This window comes from Dendropsophus ebraccatus, chromosome 3, assembly GCF_027789765.1.
Source record: "Dendropsophus ebraccatus isolate aDenEbr1 chromosome 3, aDenEbr1.pat, whole genome shotgun sequence".
Lineage (NCBI taxonomy): Eukaryota > Metazoa > Chordata > Amphibia > Anura > Hylidae > Dendropsophus > Dendropsophus ebraccatus.
Window position 1 is genome coordinate 62,113,780 of NC_091456.1, and position 12,515 is coordinate 62,126,294.

General features: G+C 44.9%; 1 protein-coding gene across 1 annotated transcript in view; it reads left to right on the plus strand.

Annotated features, from left to right (window-relative positions):
- The first annotated feature begins 492 nt into the window (after positions 1-492).
- The window catches only part of KANK1 (KN motif and ankyrin repeat domains 1), a 139,389-nt gene continuing 127,366 nt past the window's right edge, over positions 493-12,515 (plus strand). Inside the window, exon 1 of the mRNA XM_069961891.1 lies at positions 493-682. The gene's annotated coding sequence lies outside the window, so the exon portion shown is untranslated. The remainder of the gene's footprint in view (positions 683-12,515) is intronic.

Consider the following 12,515-nt stretch of genomic DNA (forward strand, 5'->3'; position numbering starts at 1 on the left):
GACCACATATCCCTAAAGCAGCGTAGAGCCTGCGTATGATAGTTGGTCAGCGGGCTTAGAATGTCATAATCTTATTAATGCATACATCCGTGGGGCACTTAGCCCCTGCCGTGGTCAGTACTTGCCACATAGTTTAGTCCGTATGCCCTACTATTTATCAACATACACTTGCGCATACAGTTATATAGTGTTCATCTTGTGGTCCTTATTCACATGCGCTAAATGAAGCTGCTATATTGGATATAGTCATTTAGTCCATGCGGTTTGAGGGATATGTGACTATACTCCCCTCAGTACAGGGCTGTATTATATGTGACTATACTCCCCTAAGTACAGGGCTGTATTACATGTCACTATACTCACCTCAGTCCATGGCTCTTTGCTCTTGTCACTGATCACACTGCCCTCCTCTTGTCTCCCCCACACAGCGTGTGAAAGTCCGGCCAGGAGGGAGGCTTGTTGACTCTGCAGTGCGCATGTGCAGTGAGTTCCTCCTGTTACAAAGACAGATAACAGGGAAGAGGTGCACGCCGTGTGTGAGGAGGAGGAGGAGGATGCCGCACTCACTGCCCCGGTGCTCATAACTTTTTACCTCGCTCCTCTGTTCTCCGTGTTGGATTTCTTGTCACTTTGAAAAGCTTCCAGTATTTGCCCCAACCTGGTGCGGTAAAATCTTGCTGAGGTGAGTGGCGAGCACTGTGTGCACTGGTCTGCGTGATGTTCTGTGTACGGTGTGGGGGGAGAGCTCATGGTGGTGGAGTTATCCCTGTGTACTGTGTGGGGGTGAGATCTCATGATGGTGGAGTTATCCCTGTGTGGGGTGAGATCTCATGATGGTGGAGTTATCCCTGTGTACTGTGTGGGGGGAGAGCTCATGGTGGTGGAGTTATCCCTGTGTGGGGGGAGAGCTCATGGTGGTGGAGTTATCCCTGTGTGGGGGGAGAGCTCATGGTGGTGGAGTTATCCCTGTGTGGGGGGAGAGCTCATGGTGGTGGAGTTATCCCTGTGTGGGGTGAGATCTCATGGTGGTGGAGTTATCCCTGTGTGGGGTGAGATCTCATGATGGTGGAGTTATCCCTGTGTACTGTGTGGGGTGAGATCTCATGGTGGTGGAGTTATCCCTGTGTACTGTGTGGGGTGAGATCTCATGGTGGTGGAGTTATCCCTGTGTGGGGTGAGATCTCATGATGGTGGAGTTATCCCTGTGTGGGGTGAGATCTCATGGTGGTGGAGTTATCCCTGTGTACTGTGTGGGGTGAGATCTCATGGTGGTGGAGTTATCCCTGTGTGGGGTGAGATCTCATGATGGTGGAGTTATCCCTGTGTGGGGTGAGATCTCATGGTGGTGGAGTTATCCCTGTGTGGGGGGAGATCTCATGGTGGTGGAGTTATCCCTGTGTGGGGTGAGATCTCATGGTGGTGGAGTTATCCCTGTGTGGGGGGAGAGCTCATGGTGGTGGAGTTATCCCTGTGTACTGTGTGGGGGGAGAGCTCATGATGGTGGAGTTATCCCTAGCTGGTGCACTGGCTGGCCCTGGCTGCATCCTGCTGGGTGGGATGTGTGTGAGCGGTGTGGGGCTGTAGTACCTGGCTGTGCCTGCAGATGGTGGGGGGCAGCAGGTGACACTTGGAGGGCACTGGGAGTATACTGATGCTGTTTGCTGCCATGATCTGTCTGTTTGAACAACTGCAGGAGCTGCTCTCCCCTCTGTTTGTCCGGCTGGGTCACCGCTGTGTCACCAAAGACAGATGAGAGAGGAGGAAGCTAAGTGCATGGACCTCATAAAGTTGGTGAATTTAATGGACATTTCCATAGACAGGTGTATGTATGTGTATATATAACCCAGGAGCGACTCTATTAGTTGTCACCCAATGATGGAGCATATAGCCACTATATTATTTATTACCCAGCTTTCCCGTCAATAAAGTAAAGCACTGCCCAGATACATGGGTATATATAAATGGATACATTACATTTTAACCTCTAATTCCTGGAGCCTGTTTACAGTGTAATAAATGGGCATATATATATATATATATATATATATATATATATATATATATATATATATATATATATATGTATGTATATATTAGAAAGCAATCATAATGCTGGCACAATAGCTATGATTCCTTTGTGATATTCCGTCTCTCGTGCTGATATCCAGGCCTCTGTGTCCCCGCTATACCTCATGTATAATCACACATTACTTTGTGTCCTTTATTGACCTGTACAGTTGTCTGGGCTGGATTCATATTTTCATACATTTGGCAGAGCTTCAGATACCAGATCTATTGATTCTCTGGTAACCGCCTTCTGCTGCTTGACTGATGGGCAAAGGTTCTAGGAAATGTGAAGAAATCCAAAGATGGCATTGACGTGTCGCTTCTTTGGCCTTGAGGTTCTTTCATTTCTTTCTAGTATCTGGCCCCATGTGTAAGGGGGTTACATTTTGGGGTGCAGATGTTGCACAAAGCTTTGGTTCACATAAAGCAATCTCTTCTATACAGATAACCTTGTATTGTACATGTAAAAGTTTATTATAGTAACCTGCTGCTGGTTTCTAGGAGTCCTGCTGCTCTGTAGTGTAGATTGTAAATCGAAATCTTAATCTGTCCTTTATGACCTGTTCTCTCTTTATAGTCTGTTCCTGGCTTTGGCTTCAAAGATCTGTCAGATAAATCTCTCTGTGTAAATGCACCCTAAGATGGTCAGCCAATCTGTCAGCTGTAGTTCAGGTTGCTACCTGCTGACATTATTAGACAAGGAGACACTTGATACCATTCATATCTGTTTCCAGAAAAATGCTTTTATTCTTTGGTAAGAGTCAGAGGCTTTCCCAAGCTCCTTAAGTGCCACGAGATGGAATGCCTCCTTGTTCCCATTCCTAACCAATTCATTAAAGGGGTTGTCCGGCGATAAAAAATTATTCACAGAATAACACACATTACAAAGTTATACAACTTTGTAATGTATGTTATGTCTGTGAATGGCCCCCTTCCCCGTGTTTCCCCCCACCCACGCTAGACCCGGAAGTGTGGTGCATTATACTCACCGCATATCGTGTCGTCCACGGTCTCCGATCGTCAGCAGTGACGTCTTCTTCGGGAGCTTGGCGGATCTTCCCGAGTGCCGGCCGCCCTCTGCAGCGTCATCCGAAGCTCAGCCGCGATTGGCTGAGCATAACTGTGCTCAGCCAATCGCGGCTGAGTGGCTGATGACGCGGCCACGTCATCAGCTGCTCAGCCGCGATTGGCTGAGCACAGTTATGCTCAGCCAATCGCGGCTGAGCTTCGGATGACGCTGCAGAGGGCGGCCGGCACTCGGGAAGATCCGCCAAGCTCCCGAAGAAGACGTCACTGCTGACGATCGGAGACCGTGGTCGGCACGCGACAGGTAATGTATAGCGCACCACACTTCCGGGTACACGGGTGGGGGTGGTGGGACACGGGGAAGGGGGCCATTCACAGACATAACATACATTACAAAGTTGTATAACTTTGTAATGTGTGTTATTCTGTGAATAATTTTTTATCGCCGGACAACCCCTTTAACAGTCAGCAAGAAGCTGCGCTCCACGCAGTGTTAGGTATGGAAGAGGGAGCAAGGAGGCTATCCAGCTTGCAGCAGACCAGGAGCTTGGGAAAGCCTTTCTGACACTTTGACATTTTTATACACTCACCGGCCACTTTATTAGGTACACCATGCTGGTAACGGGTGGTCTTCTGCTGCTGTAGCCCATCTGCCTCAAAGTTCGACGTACTGTGCGTTCAGAGATGCTCTTCTGCCTACCTTGGTTGTAACGGTTGGCTATTTGAGTCACTGTTGCCTTTCTATCAGCTCGAACCAGTCTGCCCATTCTCCTCTAACCTCTGGCATCAACAAGGCATTTCCGCCCACAGAACTGCCGCTCACTGGATGTTTTTTCTTTTTCGGACCATTCTCTGTAAACCCTAGAGATGGTTGTGCGTGAAAATCCCAGTAGATCAGCAGTTTCTGAAATACTCAGACCAGCCCTTCTGGCACCAACAACCATGCCACGTTCAAAGGCACTCAAATCACCTTTCTTCCCCATACTGATGCTCGGTTTGAACTGCAGGAGATTGTCTTGACCATGTCTACATGCCTAAATGCACTAAGTTGCCGCCATGTGATTGGCCTATTAGAAATTAAGTGGTAACGTGCAGTTGGACAGGTGTACCTAATAAAGTGGCCGGTGAGTGTATATATTGCTGTATATAGTAAATAAACTGTATACATTACCTCTCCACGCTGCCTGGTGTCTTCCTGGCTTCTCCTTACAGCTGCCAGTATAACTTTAGAACCAGTCTCTGAAGTGACAGGCTGCTCTGCCGATCAGTGCCCGGGACGGGACCACCGTGGTCAGTGATTGGCTGAGCAGACAGGTTCTGAAGTTGTACTGGCAGCTGAGGTGAGAAGCCAGGAAGACACCAGGGAGCATGAAGAGGTAACTTATTATTCATCAGCTGAAGGCCGCACATCACTTTTTACACGTAGCAATGCGTGCCCAGCGGCTGATGATTTTAGGTTAGGAACTAAAGATACTTAGCCCAACATTGTTTTTATTACATGGAAAGATGATCTGCCGAATCGGCCTGGTTCAGAACATTATTCTTCCTTGTAACAGAGCCCTCAGGCCACATTCTCGTGTCTTATGCATGGTGTGTATTTACAGACACCGTGCTATTGAACGGATTTAAGAAATGCTGGCATCATCATTACTTATGATTTCGTGAGCAATGAAACTTTTAAAACCTCCACGCGACTGTACCTACACACTGTCAGTATGAAGATTTAACTATTTTAGAGCCCACAGCATCAGCTTCACAAAAATTTATTTATTTTTTTTCTTTTTATTAAGAAGCCCACAGGACAAGTCTTTGTAGATTTGTCCTGCCTATTTCCCAGTAGATTTTGGTCATTTTCTAAAACCATTTGATCTGTTTGCACCATAAGGGTTTATCTCTCTGATCTTTTTTGGAGAGAGAGCACTCTTAGTTGCCCAGGTCAACCATCCAGAGTTTAGTTTGCTTGTTCCAGTCTATCGTGGCGTACAAACCATGGGCATGGATCAGCTGCCACAGGTGATCAGCCCCAGTGTTTGTGTGCATATACAACATACGAAGTATGGTCATCAGTGACCGACGACATTGTGTGGGGAGACTGACGTATAGCAAGTCTAGAAGTCTATGCAGAGGGCTGGATCACATTTCCTGAGGCTGTTGTTCCTGACATTTCAATAGGCCACACTTCAGTGCCTTTTAGTAGTAAGTAACAGAAAGGATGTTTCATGGAAATACTCTAAATATTTGCTTGGTAAATGTACGAATGCAGCAATACTTAGTATTGCTTAGATTGCTGACTATTTGAATAGTAACTTCTGCTCAGTGTTTTCAGAAGGCCTTCACAATCTCCGGATGGCTGGACACAGCATTGCCTCCAGCTATATGGGTTCAGCTCCAGTATTTTCAGAGGCTGAAGTTGCAGAGGAACTTGCCCATAGAACTCGGATCTGTGATTGCTGCCCCCCTGACAGATCTGTATAACCAATCCCTGCAGGAGATGTCCCAGATTGAAGAACAGCCAATGTTATACCAATCCACAAGAAAGGGAGTAGAGAAGAGCCCAGTAACTTCAGGCCAGTGAGCCTGACATCTATAGTAGTGAAATTGATGGAAACTCTTCTAAAAAAAGAAGATAATGGATCACCTAATGCTGGGTTTACACGTAGCCATAATTTGCCCGATCGTACGATTAACGATTTCGAAGTAATGATTTATTTATTTATTTTTTTATAACGATCAGCGTTTACACGGAGCGATTTATCATACGGTAAAATTGGTGCTATCGCTTAATTTAACCCTATCTCGCACATAGGTTAAATTGGTAAACAACTGTTTACACGGAACGATCTGCAAACTTTTTCTAAACAACGATTTAAGAACATGTTGTAAGATCAAAATGAACGATTTCTCGCTCGTCGCTTGATCAATCGCTGCGTTTACACGTACGATTATCATTCGAATTTGATTGTTATCGTGTAAATTCGCACGATAATCGTTCCGTGTAGACGCAGCATAAGAATCAACAATTTGATGGATCCAAACCAGCATGGCTTTACTGAGGGCCGATCATGTCGGACTAATCTCATTGATTTCTTTGATTATACCACAAAAGTGCTGGATGAAGGTGGTGCTGTGGATATCGCCTATCTGGACTTCAGCAAAGCTTTTGATACAGTTCCCCATAAAGAGCTGATAGAGAAGTTGGAGAAAATTGGACTTAATCCCTGGATAGTTCAGTGGATTTGTGGTTGACTGAAGGATAGATATCAGAGGGTTGTTGTTAATGGTGTATATTCCGAGCAGAGACTGGTTACAAGTGGTGTGCCACAAGGGTCTGTTCTGGGTCCTATTCTTTTTAAAGTTTGTAAGTGACATAGGAGAAGGGTTGGTAGGTAAAGTTTGTCTGTTTGCTGACGACACAAAAGTGTGCAATAGGGTTGATATTCCTGGAGGTGTCAGTAATATGGAAAACGATTTAGCTTTGCTAGATAAGTGGTCCAAACATTAGAAATTGACGTTTAATATTACCACGTAAAATAATGCTTTTGGGGAGGAGTGCTCCTCTATCCAAGTAACACATCGGCAGTACTGTGTTGGGAAAAGACTTCAGAAGAGAAGGATTTAGGGGTAGTGATTTCTGACAGCCTTAAAATGAGTCACCAGTGCAACCAGGCGGTGGGGAAAGCAAATCGTATGCTGGGGTGTATAGCTCGAGGTATAACCAGTAGGAAGTAGGAGTAGTAGATACCTGGAACAAACTTCCAGCTGATGTGGTTGGTAAATCTACAATAACAGAATTTAAACATGCTGGGATAAACCTATATCTATCCTAAGATAATAAGAAAGGAAATACTAAAAGGGCAGACTAGATGGACTCAGTGGTCTTTTTCTGCCAACAATCTTCGGTGTTTCTAAACTCGTTGCTGTAACAGATTTTTATTTCAAGATGCCAAGTCACAAACTATAGATTGTTGTGCTGAATCAAATACATATGAACATAGTCAATTCTGAGATAGATAAGTAGATAGATATTTCTTAGGGTATATTCACACGAACGGTCTCGCAGCGAGATTCTCGCTGCAAGACCGGCAGGTCCTGGCAGTTCCCACAAACTATATACTCGCTGCGGTCTGAACGACCACAGCGAGTATGTAATTCTGCCGCCCTTAACCCCTTCTGCTCCCGCCCGGCTCCCCCGCTGTAAGCATACATTACCTGTCCTCGCTGCACGGGTCCGGCGTCCTGCTCTCCCACCCGGCCAATCAGTGTGTTGCCGAGCCGTAGCCACTGATTGGCCGGACGGGAGAGCAGGACGCTGGACCCGTGCAGCGAGGACAGGTAATGTATGCTTACAGCGGGGGAGCCGGCCGGGAGCAGAAGGGGTTAAGGGCGGCAGAATTACATACTCGCTGCGGTCGTTCAGACCGCAGCAAGTATATAGTTTGTGGGAACTGCCAGGACCTGCCGGTCTCGCAGCGAGAATCTCGCTGCGAGACCGTTCGTGTGAATATACCCTTAAGGCCCTATTACACAAATTGATTATCACCTGTACTTTGCAGATTGCCGACCACTAATAGCACATACAGCAAGCAGAAAGCAAGCGCTGATCTGACTGGGTGGTGCTTAGGGTAATAGCATAAAGCTGTGTTTAGATGTAGTATTTTGTTATACTTCATGCACCAAAAAAGTGTTGAAAAATTCTGCAGTGAAGGTCCCATTGTTTTTCACCCACAGTTCTCACCATGCCGGAATAAGTGCCATGTTGTTCCATTCAGCAAACCCTGACATACTGTTTACCACTCAAACTGAAGCCCAAACCATACGTTTGCGCAATATTCTTTGGCCATATTTTTGGTTGTTAAAAAAAAAGTCAGATTTTCATGGAATAACAGCTTTAGGCTTCCCTTTACCCACATATTTTGCTTACTGTTTTTTTTTTTTTTGAAAGCTGAAAAAATGCCACAAAAAAGGCTGAAAAAACTGCCAGTATTTTTTTTTTTTTCTCCTTTTGGGTTAATTGGCAGATGCAGGATCTGCAGCAGATTTGATGCTATGTTCCATCATTTAAAGGGGAAGTCTGGAGTTGGCCATCTTTTTTTTTTTTTTTTTTTTTTTTTTTCAAAAAAGTGATTTCAGGATTTCTGTTTCCTACCTTTAGCGCAGTGGTGTAGCTACCGTTAAAGCAGGACACGCCGCTGCTAGAGGGTTCAAGCAAGGGGGCCCGTAGGCACCTGGCCCTTTAACTGAGCGTTCGTGAAGACTGCTCACAGTTAAATGCTGCAACACTCTGACTGACAGCACAAGAAGCCAATGGCTTCCTTTCCTATCAGTCTTTCTTGGGGCCAGAGGCAGAATTCAACCTCCAGCCACAAGGAAGCCAAACTGGGGGCGAGGCAGTGCTCCTAATGGTGCTCAGGACCAAGGATTACACTGCTAACAGCACGGGAACGGCGCAGAGGAGGAAGGTAAGAGACATACCATCCTCCTCGGCGCTCCATGTGCAATTGGGGGCTATAAGCAGGTTAGATTCATTTAACCTGCTGATAGTTCCCTTTAACGCCTCCAGTGGTGCCCCTGACGGTCGTAGTTAACTCCCTCAGTGGTAGACTGTACCAAATAAAATAAAAAAATAAAATAAACATCCCACTCTTCTTTCCTCCAGTCACGTGCTGGCCCAGTCTTCTCAGTCAGTGTCAGAGCAGCACATGTCCTCTGCAGGCGGCATGCTTGGCACTCAATGTTTTGCTGTGTGCGGGGCCGGACAGATTTTGGATTAAAGGCAGCTATCCAACAGTACAAGCGGTATGGGATAGGTGGATTGTGGATACAGATTTGCTTTAAGGCTATATTCCCACTGGGAAAGGTGGGCGTTTCGTAATATAGACGGCCGCTAATAATGATTATTATTAGCGGCCATCCATGTTATGAGATGGCTGTGTTCCTGAAGTGGGAATATAGCCTAAGGGCTGATTCACATGCACATGATCTGCTGTAGACTTGATGTTGCTTACTTGATGCTGATTTAGGCCTAACTCACACATTCATTGTTCTGTCCGCAATTGCACGGATCGCTGGGGTAATGATGTGTGAACGTAGTGCTCCGTGAAGCACAGAGCACTATGGATGCACATTCGGTAGTGCGTTCCGCGGACTGCACTACGGGTGTGTGAATGTGGCCTTAGGCTGGGTTCACACTACGTTTTTGCAGAAAACGGATGGAAAAAATGGATGCTTGTGTGCATCCATTTTGCTCTGTTATCCCATTGAATTCCAGTATTAAAAACAAAGATCAAAATGGATCAGTTGTTTTTAACGGACACAAAATGAGGTCGACTATGTTTGTGTACGTTAAAAATAATAATAATGGAATTCAAAGGACAAATGGATCAAAACGGGTGCACACACATGCATCTGTTTTTTTCCATCCGTTTTTTGCAAAAAACGGATGAAAAAAAAAGTATTGCAAAAACGTAGTGCGCACCTAGCCTTATATTGATATCTGCAGCAAATCCTGTACGTGTAAATGGACCCTAAGGGGAAGGTTTACTAAAGGGTGTAAACTTCCCACAGCAACCAATCACAGCTTAGCTTTCAGCTCTGGTAAAATCAAGAAGAGCTGTGATTGGTTGCTGTGGGCCTAAATGTAACAGTGTTCTTTCCATGCCTAAAGTTCTGCTTTCCTGTATGAAGCAGTTTACATCCCTGTTTAGTTGATATTTCTCTGGAAATACTTTGAATGATAGCTAGTGTATATTTACACCCTTGGATATTTCCAGTGTATGACTTAATACTGACTACTAAAATTCATGGGTGTATGCCAAAAAGCATTTTAATCGATTTATTCCTTTGCTCAGACATGTCATAACTGGCCAGATACTTTTTTTGCGCACTCAATCCATTAGGTACAGTTCATCTTGTTTATTGTGGTCAACTGGAGAGTAAACTGATCTTGCCTTTTCTCAAATTGTATGGAGTAAATTATAGTTACTTAAGTCGTATTTCAATTTAAGGCTCCGTTCACACATTCCGCGGTGGAAATCCTGCCAGCCTCCCTTTTATAATGACAGTCTATGGGAGGGTCGTGCGCCTTCTCTCTCTCCCTGTGCTGTAGAATGAACATTATAACAGGGAGGCTGGCAGAATTCCACCAGTTTTGCTCCGTGTGAACGGAGCCTCGCTACTTCTTTGGTGCTGGTTTTGACACCAACAGTAAATATGTTATAAAATATATAAGCATTTTGCTTTCTAGATACTACTGAATATCTCTTACACCTGCTCTGTAGTTGTGGAGCCAATGATGTTGGGCCGTGTAGCATTTTAATCAATGGGTCACAGACAATGCTTTAATTCCTGATGATTTTTTTCCGTTTAATACTTCATCATAACAGAAGGGCTGTACAGCTGTTTACATCTTTTGCTGACCTAGCATGAAATTGGAATTTTTATAGTGCATATTTTTATGATGCTCGGATAAGGAATGTTTATGGTATCAACAAAGAACATCTGAAGAATGCAATTAGGACCAACATGCAGGGAAGCTGCTGACACCATTCTCCTCCTCCTCTTCAAATAGAAGCGTTACTAAGCTGAACATAGAAAATGCTCAAAAAACAAAGAAATTGTTATGAACAACTGCTGGAATGAAACGTCTCTAAACCACGATCCATGTGACTAGCTACACTGGGTTGTGGGCTAATCCATTGGTCTCGAGTATACTTGTGGCTGAAGAAATTAAATGCAGTCATGAATATATATCATGAATATATATCAAGACATGAATACAGTCATAGGGTGGGTTCACACTACGGAATTCTCGCGGATATACTCCGCGGAATTCCATCTGCTGCCCACGCGCACAGCCACGCGCCTTTTCGCCGGCTCCATAGACACCATTCTATGGGCCGGCATATTCCGCTATCCGCTGAAAGAAGTGACATGTTACTACTTTCGGCGGATAGCGGAATACGCCGGCCCATAGAATGGTGTCTATGGAGCCGGCGGAAAGGCGCGCGGCCAGCCGACGGAATTCCGCTGAGTTTATCCACGAGAATTCCGTAGTGTGAACCCACCCATAGGCTATATCCATGTTTTCAAGGACTCCCTAGGGCTGCATCTAACTTGTTCAGTCACTGCTATTCAAATGCCGAACGATCGGACTTGATCTTGTTAAGTTGCGCTCATCTCTAGTCTTGACCTTTTAACCTAAACAAGTTGGTTACAGAAGGATTTCTAGGTCATGGAAGTCATAATTATCAATGTGCTGTGGTGACTACCTTGTCAGAAGAAAGTGTGGTCAGAAACAGAGCTGAGGGTTGTTATCAGGAGGCAGTGGGGATATGCTGATCCTAGGAATGAGTTAGGAAAAAAATTATTATCAGGAGTATCATCACAAGTACTAGATGTGGTATCTGAAGAACAAGGCAGGACCGTAAATCCAGTACATATAGAAAAGCTGCCGCGCGGAGTTAGGAGCTCTGGCATCCACATCATGCTCACCCTGCACAATTGTTTGTCAGCCCTGTTTTTATGAAGATGAAATAAAATACAAGATTTTATGGTGAGTGGCCTCTGCAACTTTTTTCTACTTTTCTATATGTACTGGATTTATAATAATTATGAGCAGTAGTGAGCACCACCTATGTTCATGCAATATTCAAAATAAGGTGAAACCTTTGGAAATAACATTTTTAGAGTTGTGCCGGTTACTGTTTCTATATTTTTTCATAGTTAAAAATAGGCAAGGGGCAGGGCCTGGAGTAGCACCACAAATGCCAAGTGAAGTATCCCAAGAACATGGCAAGAAGAGTCTGGACCATGAGTAGCACTGCAAGTACCAGGCTTGTTATCTGAAGAACAAAGTATAGGCATAGCTGGGGAAACAAGGCAATAGTAACATAGTAAATAAGGTTGAAAGAAGACAAGACATCAGGTTCAACCTAGGGAAATCCTACTGTGTTGATCCAGGGAAGGCAAAAACCCCTATGAGGCAGACGACAACCACCCCACCACAGGGAGAAAACTCCCTCTTGACTCCAATGGCAATCAGAACAATCCCTGGATCAACGTATCACCGGAAATCTAATGCCCATAACTTGTGATATTATATTGTTTAAGAAAAGCATCCAGGCCTCCCTTGAACTTATTTAATGAATCGGCCATGACAACATCATGTGGCAGAAAGTTCCACAGTCTTACCGCTTGTACAGTAATGAACCTGCGTCGATGCTGATGATAAAATCTTCTTTCCTCTAGACGTAGAGGATGCCCCCTTGTCATGGTTACAGACCTAGGAGTAAAAAGACCACTACAAAGACCTCTGTACTGTCCATTCATATATTTGTACATTGTGATCAGATCGCCCCTAAGACGTCTTTTTTCTAGCGTAAATAACCTCAAGCTTGATAACCTGTCCTGGTACTGTAACCCAC